Genomic DNA, 10668 nt, shown 5'->3' on the forward strand with positions numbered 1-10668 from the left:
AGTATTTTCTTTTTTCTTTATTTTTTAAAGATTTATATATTTGTTTGAAAGAGAGAGAGGAGTGTGAACTCGGCGGGGGGGTGTGCAGAGGGAGAGAGAATCCTCAAGCAGACTGTGATATATATATATCACTGTGATATTTATATATATTCCTCAAGCAGACTGTGGTCCAGTACTGAACCTCTTGAGATTCTTCTCTATACATCCTCTTGCATATTTTTGCCTGACTATATCTGTTTTGGGAGCCCTCTGTAGAAAATCGTGTGTGTGTGTGTGTATACAGATACATATATACATACATACCTCTGGGATTAGTTTTGTTGAATATGTAGTTTGCAGATTTTCTTTCATTTTCTTGTTGATTTTTTATTCATTCCAGGAGTAGAAGAAGAAACTGCCCTATGCTGCCATGTTTTGCTGAATGTTGTCTCAAATTTTGATTTCTCTTTTATTATTTCTGCACTCTGATATGAAAATGTGACTGCCCCATTGAATTGAATTGAATGGTAATTAAATTATAAGTATACATGAAGTATCATGAAAAACTACTATCCTGAGTGATCTGTTCATTATGCTAGGCAATCATAGAGTAAGAGACTGTGTATAGGATATGCAAAATGCTATTTTTCATATTTTAAGTATAAGTTAGCTATGCTGAAGACGGAACGATGTACATATCTTAGAAGCTCAAATTTTTAGTACATTTTTCTTAATGAGAATGGTAGAAATGATTAATTGCTTGTTCTGATTCACAAAGAAGCCGAGAGGACCGAAATAGCCAATTTCATTATTTCAATGATTGTTTACACTGCTGAAGCCTCTGTATGAATTCCAGTTGTTGACCATATGTGCAGTGATTTTTATAAACAAAATACTTTTTCTTCACAACTACTTAAAAATATGTACAACATATGCAACCAAGACCTTTTTTTTGTCAGTGTGAGGGGCTATCAACACCAGTTATCTTTAGTGTTTTTCTGAAAAAAAAAAATCAAATTACGGCATTAAGTACAAGAGAGGCAAAAGCCATGAAATTTGCTATACCGTGGAACTCTGGACTTGTTTGTGCATGATAGTCATCTGCTACATGATTGGAATACCAGCCAACCACAAACATTATTTTTTAATTAGTAAGTGATCCAACTACTGGAGTTGGAAAAATATTTGATAGATCCAAGTATAAGATTGCTCAAAGTTCAATAAGAAAGAGAAAGGAATTCAATCATTTCAGAAGTGATCACTTTCCTGCTTGATTTTGTATTGTCTTATACCTGCCTTAATGTTGAGATCCTTCTTACACATGGTTTTAGTTTAAATGAATTAACCAAAGTAGCCAAGAAATTACATTCTTTTGTTTCCTTAGCCTCTCTCTATTTAGTGAAAAAATAGTTAGATGCTAAAAAAGAGGATGGTTAAAAAGAACTTTTGACCAAAAAGGGTAGCAGATGTCATACATTTTCTAAAGCTGTATAATTTTTTTTAAATTGACTTCAACTAATTAATTTAACTTTCCTAAGAGAAAATCTGCTAAATATCCTGAAATCAAGTGAAAACTACATGTGATAAAGAGGTAAATTACACTAAAATACACTGGAACATAGTGGGGGGGTGGGGTGGATTCTCATTCAGAAGCCTAGGAGATGACAGAAAAATTGATAAATTATTGCAAAAAAATGCATGTTTATAAAGGACATTTTCCTGGAGAAAGTATTAGTCTTAGTCATAGGAGACATGATTTTGCAAGTTTGTGGCTTTTTTCCTAATATATTTAATGTTGTATGAAGTTGGATATAGCATATCTGTATTTGTGGCCAGTATTATTTATTTTATTACTATTAAGTTTTGAGGAATAAGCATAAAAAGGAGACCTTTTCTTTTTCTCAGTATAACAAATACATCATAGATAAACATCTAATCACTACATGGTTTGTAATAAAGTGAAATGGTGGTGGACAGGACACTGAAGAAAGAAAAGTATTCATTTCATATGAAAGGCATGAAAGTAGGCTTTGCATATATTATCTCATTACATTAACAATATATAAAGTTAAAAGTTGTATCTGCTGTGTATCTCCAGATGTATCATCCCTCACTTCCCTGTAAAACACCTATAAAATCAGAAAGAAAAAGATACAGGTTTGCTAAGTGAAATAAGCCAGACACACATAGAAAGATATTGCATGATCTCACTTACATGTGCAATCCAAAAAATTTGAATTCATAAAGGAGAAGAGGGTTGAATGGGGTTGCCAGGAGTAGGGATGTGGGGTAAAGAGGGAGATGTTAGTCAAAGTGTATAAAGTTACAGTTATGTAGGATGAATAAATTCAAGAAATTTGATGTATAACATGGTTACTATAGTAAATAATATATAGTTTATAGAAATTTGATAATAAGTAGATCCCTGGTGTTTCACCACAAAACAAAAACAAACTAATAATCAAGTGATGAATGCCAGGAACTGGCTAACATATCCACTATCAGGCAGATAGAATTAGGATAGGAACAATGCATCCTGATGTCATGGCACACCTGGATACTTCTTCATGCAATAGAGATCCATGGAAGACAGAAACACTGCATATTTCTAACACAGACTTCCCCCAGCTGAATGAAAGATGTAGGGGACCCTTGTTATTATCAGGTAGGGGCTAGTTGTTGAGGAGACTGAAATCTTTCTATAGCCTGTCTCTCCAGATTCTTCTTTTTGTTTTCACATTCTTATAGGAATGGCAACTCCCAGCAAATAATTAAATAGAAAGGAGAGGAAATATCAATGTCATTGTATAAACTTTATGGTCCTATAGTGAGAACAGAAGTAGAATATTGGTTGCCAAATAATATTATTTTCTTATTTACTAAAAAATTCAGAGTATCAGAGAACCATGTCTGGGGAGAGAATAAAATAGTATGTCTATATGGCAGACTCTCTGGTGGAAAAGAAACTATGACATTGACCTGCTCTTTTGTTGAGCTGAGATCACCTTTCAACTAAGTCAAAATTGCTACTATTTCTACAGGGCCTACTCTATGCAAGATGTGTTCTAAATCCTTTATGTATATCAACTTATTTAATTTTCCCAAAAACCTTATGAGGGAGACATTGTTATATTACTCAAACTTTACAGATGAGAGTTTGAAGCATAGAAAAGTAGTTCATGAAAGAAAATGATGAAATTTGGAACTGAACCCAGTCAATCTGGATCTAGTGTCTGGACTCCTAATCATAATGATACAGAAAAAGAGTCCTACACCAGACCTATCTCAGAGATCTACCACTTCAAAATTTGTAAAGAAATAAAACATCATTTTAATCAATAAAAAATATGTAACAGAACACGAGAAAAGAAATATCATCTTGGTGAGCCAGATGAGTAGCCACCTCAGAAAATTATGTCCTCTGAAACCCAGATGAAAATGTTAAGAAATTATATGGAATCTTTAATATTGAATCTGAAGACAGAAGAATGCCTAAAATCATGAAGTGAGGACAAAAAAGAGAAAAAAAACCCAATAAGATGGGGTGAAAAGGGTGGTGGAAGATTAGAAAGTATTTCAAGAAAATATAATTTTATATCAGATTTAAAATCCACACTGTATGGCATACTGATACTGTATACAATTGAATCAGTAAATAATAAGATTAATTTGAGTGTGTTTGCAAAAGACATGGGTTGAAAATTGATACTTCTGGAGAAATATTAGGCCAAATGGGAAAGAAGTAATAATCAAAGATATGTATGAGAGATTGTTTTATGGGGTGGAAAAAATATTTGATGAATACTGAAAGGATTCTCCATGCTTTATACAAAATAAAATATATTGTCTTGAGTTTTAAAATAAACATAAAATACATCTGCCTTTTTTTGTGAGCTCAAATAGTTAAGTGCTAAAAAGAATTATCAATTTTTCATCAGTTAAAAATCTATTCCTAAAATCATCTGGGCCCTGGGTCCAGGACCAAGATGATGATAGTTCTTTGACAATATTTTCCATTTATTTTATTCTTGGGAAGCCTATTTTTCCTTGTTCAACATTGGTCCTTTATATATTCTAGAGAAACATAAAGGCAAACTAAATTTTCAGTTTATGGCTGAGTTACTATACATTTTAATATATTTTATAATATATTCTTCATATTTGTGGTCATGTACCCTTTCTCCTTCCTAAACTTATACTGTGATTCCGTCTTTTCATCTGCTAGCTATTCCAGAGACTTGTTTATGTCATAGGTCTTTTCAAAGAACTAGCTTTTAAATACAATTAGCAATTCCACTGTATTTCTGTTTTCTTGTCTTTTAGCTTCTGCTCTTATTTTTATTACTTCCTCATGGGTTTCTTAAGCGTGGCTTTTGTGGGGTGGAGTGCGTTTACTAATTTCTTGAGTTGAATATTGAATTTGTTTTCATTCTTTCTTGATTAATACAAAGAGCATTTAAGGCTCTTTATTTTTTTTCCTCTTGGGCGGAATCCCATAACTTGTAGTACAGTTACAGTATTTAGCTAGTGTGCAATTGCAAATTTTCTTTTGTCGATGACACAGGACTTATATAAGAGAGAGCTGCTAAATTTCCAAATGGCTGAATACTCTGCATGCTTCTTTACCTTTTAGCTCCTCCTATATTTTATTTCACTGTGGATGGAGAATGTAACTTGCACAGTCTGTTGAAAGATATTGTTTCTGATCTAATATACAATCAATTTTCAAGTGTCTGTAGGAGTCAAAGAAGGTGTGTTCTTTGTCGTAGTCAAAACATAACATATGAAGCATTGTATCAGTTTTATTTATTATGCCATTAATTTCCCATGCATTCTATGTAATGGATATCCCTTTTCACAGTTGAGCAAATTTAGCTTCCAATTTTCTGTTTTCTGATTTCTAGTATCTTTCTCAAACTGCTTGCGGCTGATCAAGTAACCAATCAAAATCCACTTACACATAGTTTCTCCTATTAATATCTTGTATGTGTGTGGTATATATGCTTTAATTGTTAATGGATATTGATACATGATTATTAACTGAGGCCCATAATTTACATTAGGGTTCACTGCTTTTGTACAGTTATGGGTTTTGATAAATGCCTAGTCATGTATCCACCATTACTGTCTCATACAGAATCATTTCACTGTGCTAAAAATTCTCTCTGCTCCACCTGTTCATTCCCTAACTCCCCCCCCCCCCAGTCACTGGACATTACTGATCTTTTTACTGTCTCAATAGTTTTGTCTTTTCCAGAATGTTTGATAGTTGGAATCATACAGTAGGTAGCTTTTCCAGGCTGGCTTCTTTCACTTAACAATATTCATTTTAGATTCCTATGTGTCTTTTTGTAGCTTGACAGCTAATTGTTTTTAGCACTGAATAAGATTCCGTTGCATGGATGTACCAAAATTTATGTTTACCCATTCATTTATTGACAGTCTATCGATCACCCTCTTCCAAATTTTGACAGTTATGAATAAAATTTCTATAAATGTGTGCAGGTTTTTGTATGAACATAAAATTCCAACTACTTTGGGTTTTAGTTTTCAATTCCCTGATGACATATGATATCAAGCATCTTTGCATATGCTTATTTTCCATCTGTGTAGCATATTTTCTTTGGTGGATATGTGCTCAGGTTTTCTGCCTATTTTTAAATGGCTTGTTAATTTTCTTCTTATTGAGTTAAGAGTTCTTTGTATATTTTGGATACAAGTTCTTTATTGTGCATGTGTTTTGCAAATATTTTCTTCGAATCTGTAGCTTACCTTTTCATGTTTTTATATTAAAAAATAATATTGTTGAAGCCAGCAGTCACTCATCTACCAAGAGACATTTGTTGATTTATCATCTCAAGTTAGCTGACATTACGAAGTTGAAAAATCAAGACACTCTGTTTTAATATGGAATGCTAATGGTTGTGGTATTCTATGAATATTAATAATAGCATAATAATAGTAACAACAATAAAAGCAGTCCAGTCGGGTTTTTGTGTTGTGCCAGGCACTAGGATAAGTGCTTCACATACATCACCTCATTTACTCCTCGAAACAACTTTCTATAGTAGTTACTACTATTTTCATAGAAAATAGAAACATAGAAAAATCCTATAACTTTTCCATAACGAAATGATTTTGGGCTTCATAGTAGTATCTTGGAAAGAGCTGCATACTTCATACCCAAATTGCAGCCAATGAAAAGACTCTAGATAAAGTAGGTAAAACTTTCTCCCTTTGTCTGAACTTTGAAAAATCAAGGTATTGACTTCCTGACAGGTGGGTATTTAAATCATAGTAAATATGGTTTCTAATTGTCCTTTAAAATGTTTCTACAAAGTTTTTTTGTTTGTTTGTTTCTACAAAGTTTAAATTCTCATTTAGCTTTGAAGTAAAAAGCTCTGAATAAATTGAATATACTTGTTAAAGATAAAATGACAGAATTAAGTGAATTCGAAATTCCTAACTCTAAAAGGTCTAAAATATTATCTAAAGCCAGTTCTAAATGACTATCAGAAACTGAATAACTCAAAAAGCATCTGATTACAAAGAGAAGCTATTTAACTTCCTTTGTTAATTAATTGAATTAAAAAATAGATAATTCAGATTACTCAAAATTATATGATCAGTATCAAAAGTGGAAAAAGAATCCATAACCCCAACCACAGTTAGTTTCAATGATGTGCATGACTGTCAGGGGCCAAAACTATTCAGAACAGTTTTAGCTTCCAAATTTAAAGAAGGCTTAAATTCCAAAATTGATTGTGTCAAAGAAAGTATTATGTGTCTATGGATAAAGTCTATGGATAAAGTTATTATAATTAAGAAAAATAACCCATGTTTGTTTACTATACATTCTTCTTTCCACAAGCAGCTCCTGGTGCAGTGATGAAAAGCATGCACTCTGAACACAGACAAGCCTTGGGTTATAAGTGCTTATTTTTCCACTTAGAATTCATATTGTCTTAGACCAGTCGCTTAATGTTCCTAGCCTGTTTCCTGGTCACTGAAATTAGGATAAAACATATATATAATATTGTGGTTATAAACACAAACTGAGAGGCAGCCCCGGTGGCCCAGCGGTTTGGCGCCAGCTTCCGCCCAGTGCATGATCTTGGAGTCCCGCTATCGAGTCCCACATTGGGCTCCCTGCAAGGAGCCTGCTTCTCCCTCTGCCTGTGTCTCTGCCTCTCTCTCATAAATAAATAAATAAATAAATAAATAAATAAATAAATAAATAATAAAATCTTTAAAAAAATAAACACAAACTGGTCTAACACATAGGAAATACATTTAAAATAGTTCCTACCACAGGGCAAATAACTTAAAACAGTAGCTGATAATTATGAGTTCATTTATTTCCTTCATTATGACCTTAAGTTTGTGGCTTTTACTAAGGGAGGTGAATATGCATTTCAATCTGTCAAGTAGCTGCAATGTAAGAAAGACATCATAGTTTTTTTTTTTTTTCTTTTTCTTTTTAAGATTCCATTTATCTATTCATGAGAGACACACAGAGAGGCAGAGACAGAGGCAGAGGGAGAAACAGGCTCCCTGCGGGGAATCCCAAGCAGGACGTGATCCCAGGACCCGGAGATCACGACCTGAGTGGAAGGCAGATGTGCAACCACTCAGGCATCCCCAAAGGTATCACAGTTCTAATGTAAAACAAGCATACTTGACCTTTTGATAGTTTTAAGATTTATCTTTTAAAAATAGTAGATAAATGCTGTCTGACTGCATTTTTTTTACTACCGAAACAATGACATAACCTTTGTGAAAAGTGACTTATCTATGTATTATACAGATGTGTATTTTTTTTATTGCTAATACAACTGTCTTCTGTGCTACTAAATTTGGTTGAATAGATTTAAAAATATACTTTCAAATAATCTCTATGGAAGTTAATTTTTAGTTACACTGGTTTTGCATCCATTATCTATAATTTATGCGAGAATATATTTGAGTAAGTATGATATCATCACTTTCCAGATGAGAAGCATGAGGCACAGAAAAGTTAATGATTTACCAAAAATCACACAATTTTGCTCTGATGGTGCTGGAAATTGAAGCCAACTCTGATCCAAAGCCCCTAATCTTTCTACTATATTGTTCATATTTCACATATGAGTATAAATTTTGTATAAGAAGTATATTTTCAAGGAAGTAATATGTGCATAAATTGGAAAAACTCCATTATGTAAAAATGTGCCAGGCTAAGGAAAGTCTCTAATTCAGCCCTGTCATTTGGCATCTTGCTTATATTTGTTCCATTGCCATTGTTATGAGATCAAACTGATCATTGGGAAATTTCAAATATAAAATAAAATTGGATCAATATCCTGTAAGAAAAAGGAACTAAATTTTTCACCTTCTCCTACTTTATTTAACAATTGACTCATTTAAAGGATATATTGGTTGCCTCCACTACGGCATTCAACATTCTCTGCACTGTAGTAACACATATAAAGGATATTGCCCTTCCATACTTCCAATGTTTGGAAATTAAGTTAAAATCCATTTTGTTAAAAAAAAAATCCATTTTGTTTGGAGACTTTTATCATTCCTTTTGAGATGATCAGCAATTCTTTGGCAGAGGCAAATGGGTGGTATTGACAAGAACGGGGATTACAAAATTAAAGAGATTTAGCTATTTTAGAAATATTACAGTTGCTTATTTCACTTTATTTTCCAAAAGGTTTTTTTTAGGACTTTTCTATTGTCATTGATTAGAAAATGGTAACCTAAGATGTTCTGTTTTTTAATAAATGGAACAATTGTCATTTACTGACTTTATACTTTTATGCCTTGTGTTTCAGAAGAGCTCACTTTCGAGTATAATTTTGAAGAGATTATTAGTTCTTTGACAGTTTCTTAAGGCTTCTTTCTCTCTTTTCCTTTATTGCTTTTGTCCAAGAATGCAGCTGTTGAGTGAAATGCCAAAGGGATATGGCCCTTTCTGGGAGAAATATGGCATAACATTCTTTAATTTTCAGAACTATATATAGAGAGAGTTTTTCAGCCTTATCTGCCCAAATCTGAACTACTTCATTATGGCATTTGATCAATTACCAAGAACCAGAGGCCAACTTTGAAAACTTAAAAGGATTTCATTCTAACTCTGGAACTTGATATTTTAAAACCTAAAAATACCATAGAGTTTAAGGTAATTGTCTCAATGCTTCTAAGTCATGGTATAAAGCTTAATTTACAGAGAATGCTGACTCACCAAATGAGTCTCAAGCTACCTTGGTATTCATTCAATTCTTAGTCCTTAAAATCCAGCCACAAGACATATGTGAAAGGAATCCCTCCTAACTACTCATTGCTAAGGAGAAAAATAATTTAGAGAGTGTATGCCAAAAAGTAATTTACATCTCTAAGGAAATTTGATCAATGAATTAGAGGAGAATTAAAGTCTTTAAAAAAATAAGATGACTAAATTGATGTTATCAGAAAGTGACACTAAAGTTATAACATGTCTTCCTTTGAATGGATCATAATGGAAAAAGATACCTAGGGAAATAAGGCTCAGGAAGCAGCTAGGGAACAGAGCAATGTTGGTCCCACAAACATGGACTGTCAGAGGATTTTAGTGCCCTAAAAGCAACAGAGACCTACCTTGATATGTTGGGGAGCAAGAAGAGCTTCTCAGGTAGCAGCAGAATGGGCTTGCTCAGCTTTTTCACCATAGTAGGGTAGTCAAATAATCCTAAAGTCATATGCGAGTGGAAGTTCTCTACCAATAGTACTCAAAACCACTGCATATCCTCTTATACCTATTGACAAGTGGTTAGTTGAGTTTAAAAAAATAAAAATGTATAAATTTGCCTTTAAGTTTTGGTTTATATGTTTACTAAATATGTCATTCTTGGCAAGTCACATAAACTCTCTAAGGTCCAATTTCCTGATCAGTAAAATGGGCTTTAATGTTTTACCACATAGGTTTTTATGATGACTATGTGAGTCTACATTTTTTGAGGACAAGGTCTTGTGCCCTTGCTTGCCGCTCTCTTTCTCTAGCACCTCATCCAGCGTTTGTCACAGAGTAGATGCTCAATAAATATTTGCTGAATGAGTGAAATGAAAAGATAGTGAACAAAATAAAGTATTTGAGCATAGCTAAAAGAAGTTAAAATCCTATATAAATGCTAATTATCATAAAAAATTCTTCAACCAAAACTAGTACACAAAACATATCACTATTCTTTGGCCATATTTCAATTGATTTGCTGTAATTTCATATATGAAAGGATGCTTTGGAAAGTGGTGAGACATTTTCATTAAATTCCAGTCATCAGTCTACAAAAGAGAGCATATGATGGCTGTCAATGCTCCTGATTTGAGTGATGGTGTTAGTCAGTTGGGGACAGCAAGACATTTTCTCTCATGGTTTATTATATAATTAAATGTACTACAATGACTATCTGGTTTCCTCAGAAGAATACGGCATTGGACTGATTCCAAATACCAAGTAAACATCTTATACCAAGTCTCGCAGGGCTAGAAATCTTTTCCGTTAGTGACAGTCTTTGTTCTCAAAGCTACATCATAGTGCAAGCTACCTAAAGATATTGTCTGCTGGTCACAAAAAGTTTTTGTTTTAAAGAGACAATTACCAGAGGTTCTGTTCCTTTATTAAAAATCACAGCTAAACAACAAACAAACAAACAAACAAAAAATCACGGC

The sequence above is a fragment of the Canis lupus genome, chromosome 33 (genome assembly GCF_048164855.1).
Source record: "Canis lupus baileyi chromosome 33, mCanLup2.hap1, whole genome shotgun sequence".
In the NCBI taxonomy this organism is placed as follows: domain Eukaryota; kingdom Metazoa; phylum Chordata; class Mammalia; order Carnivora; family Canidae; genus Canis; species Canis lupus.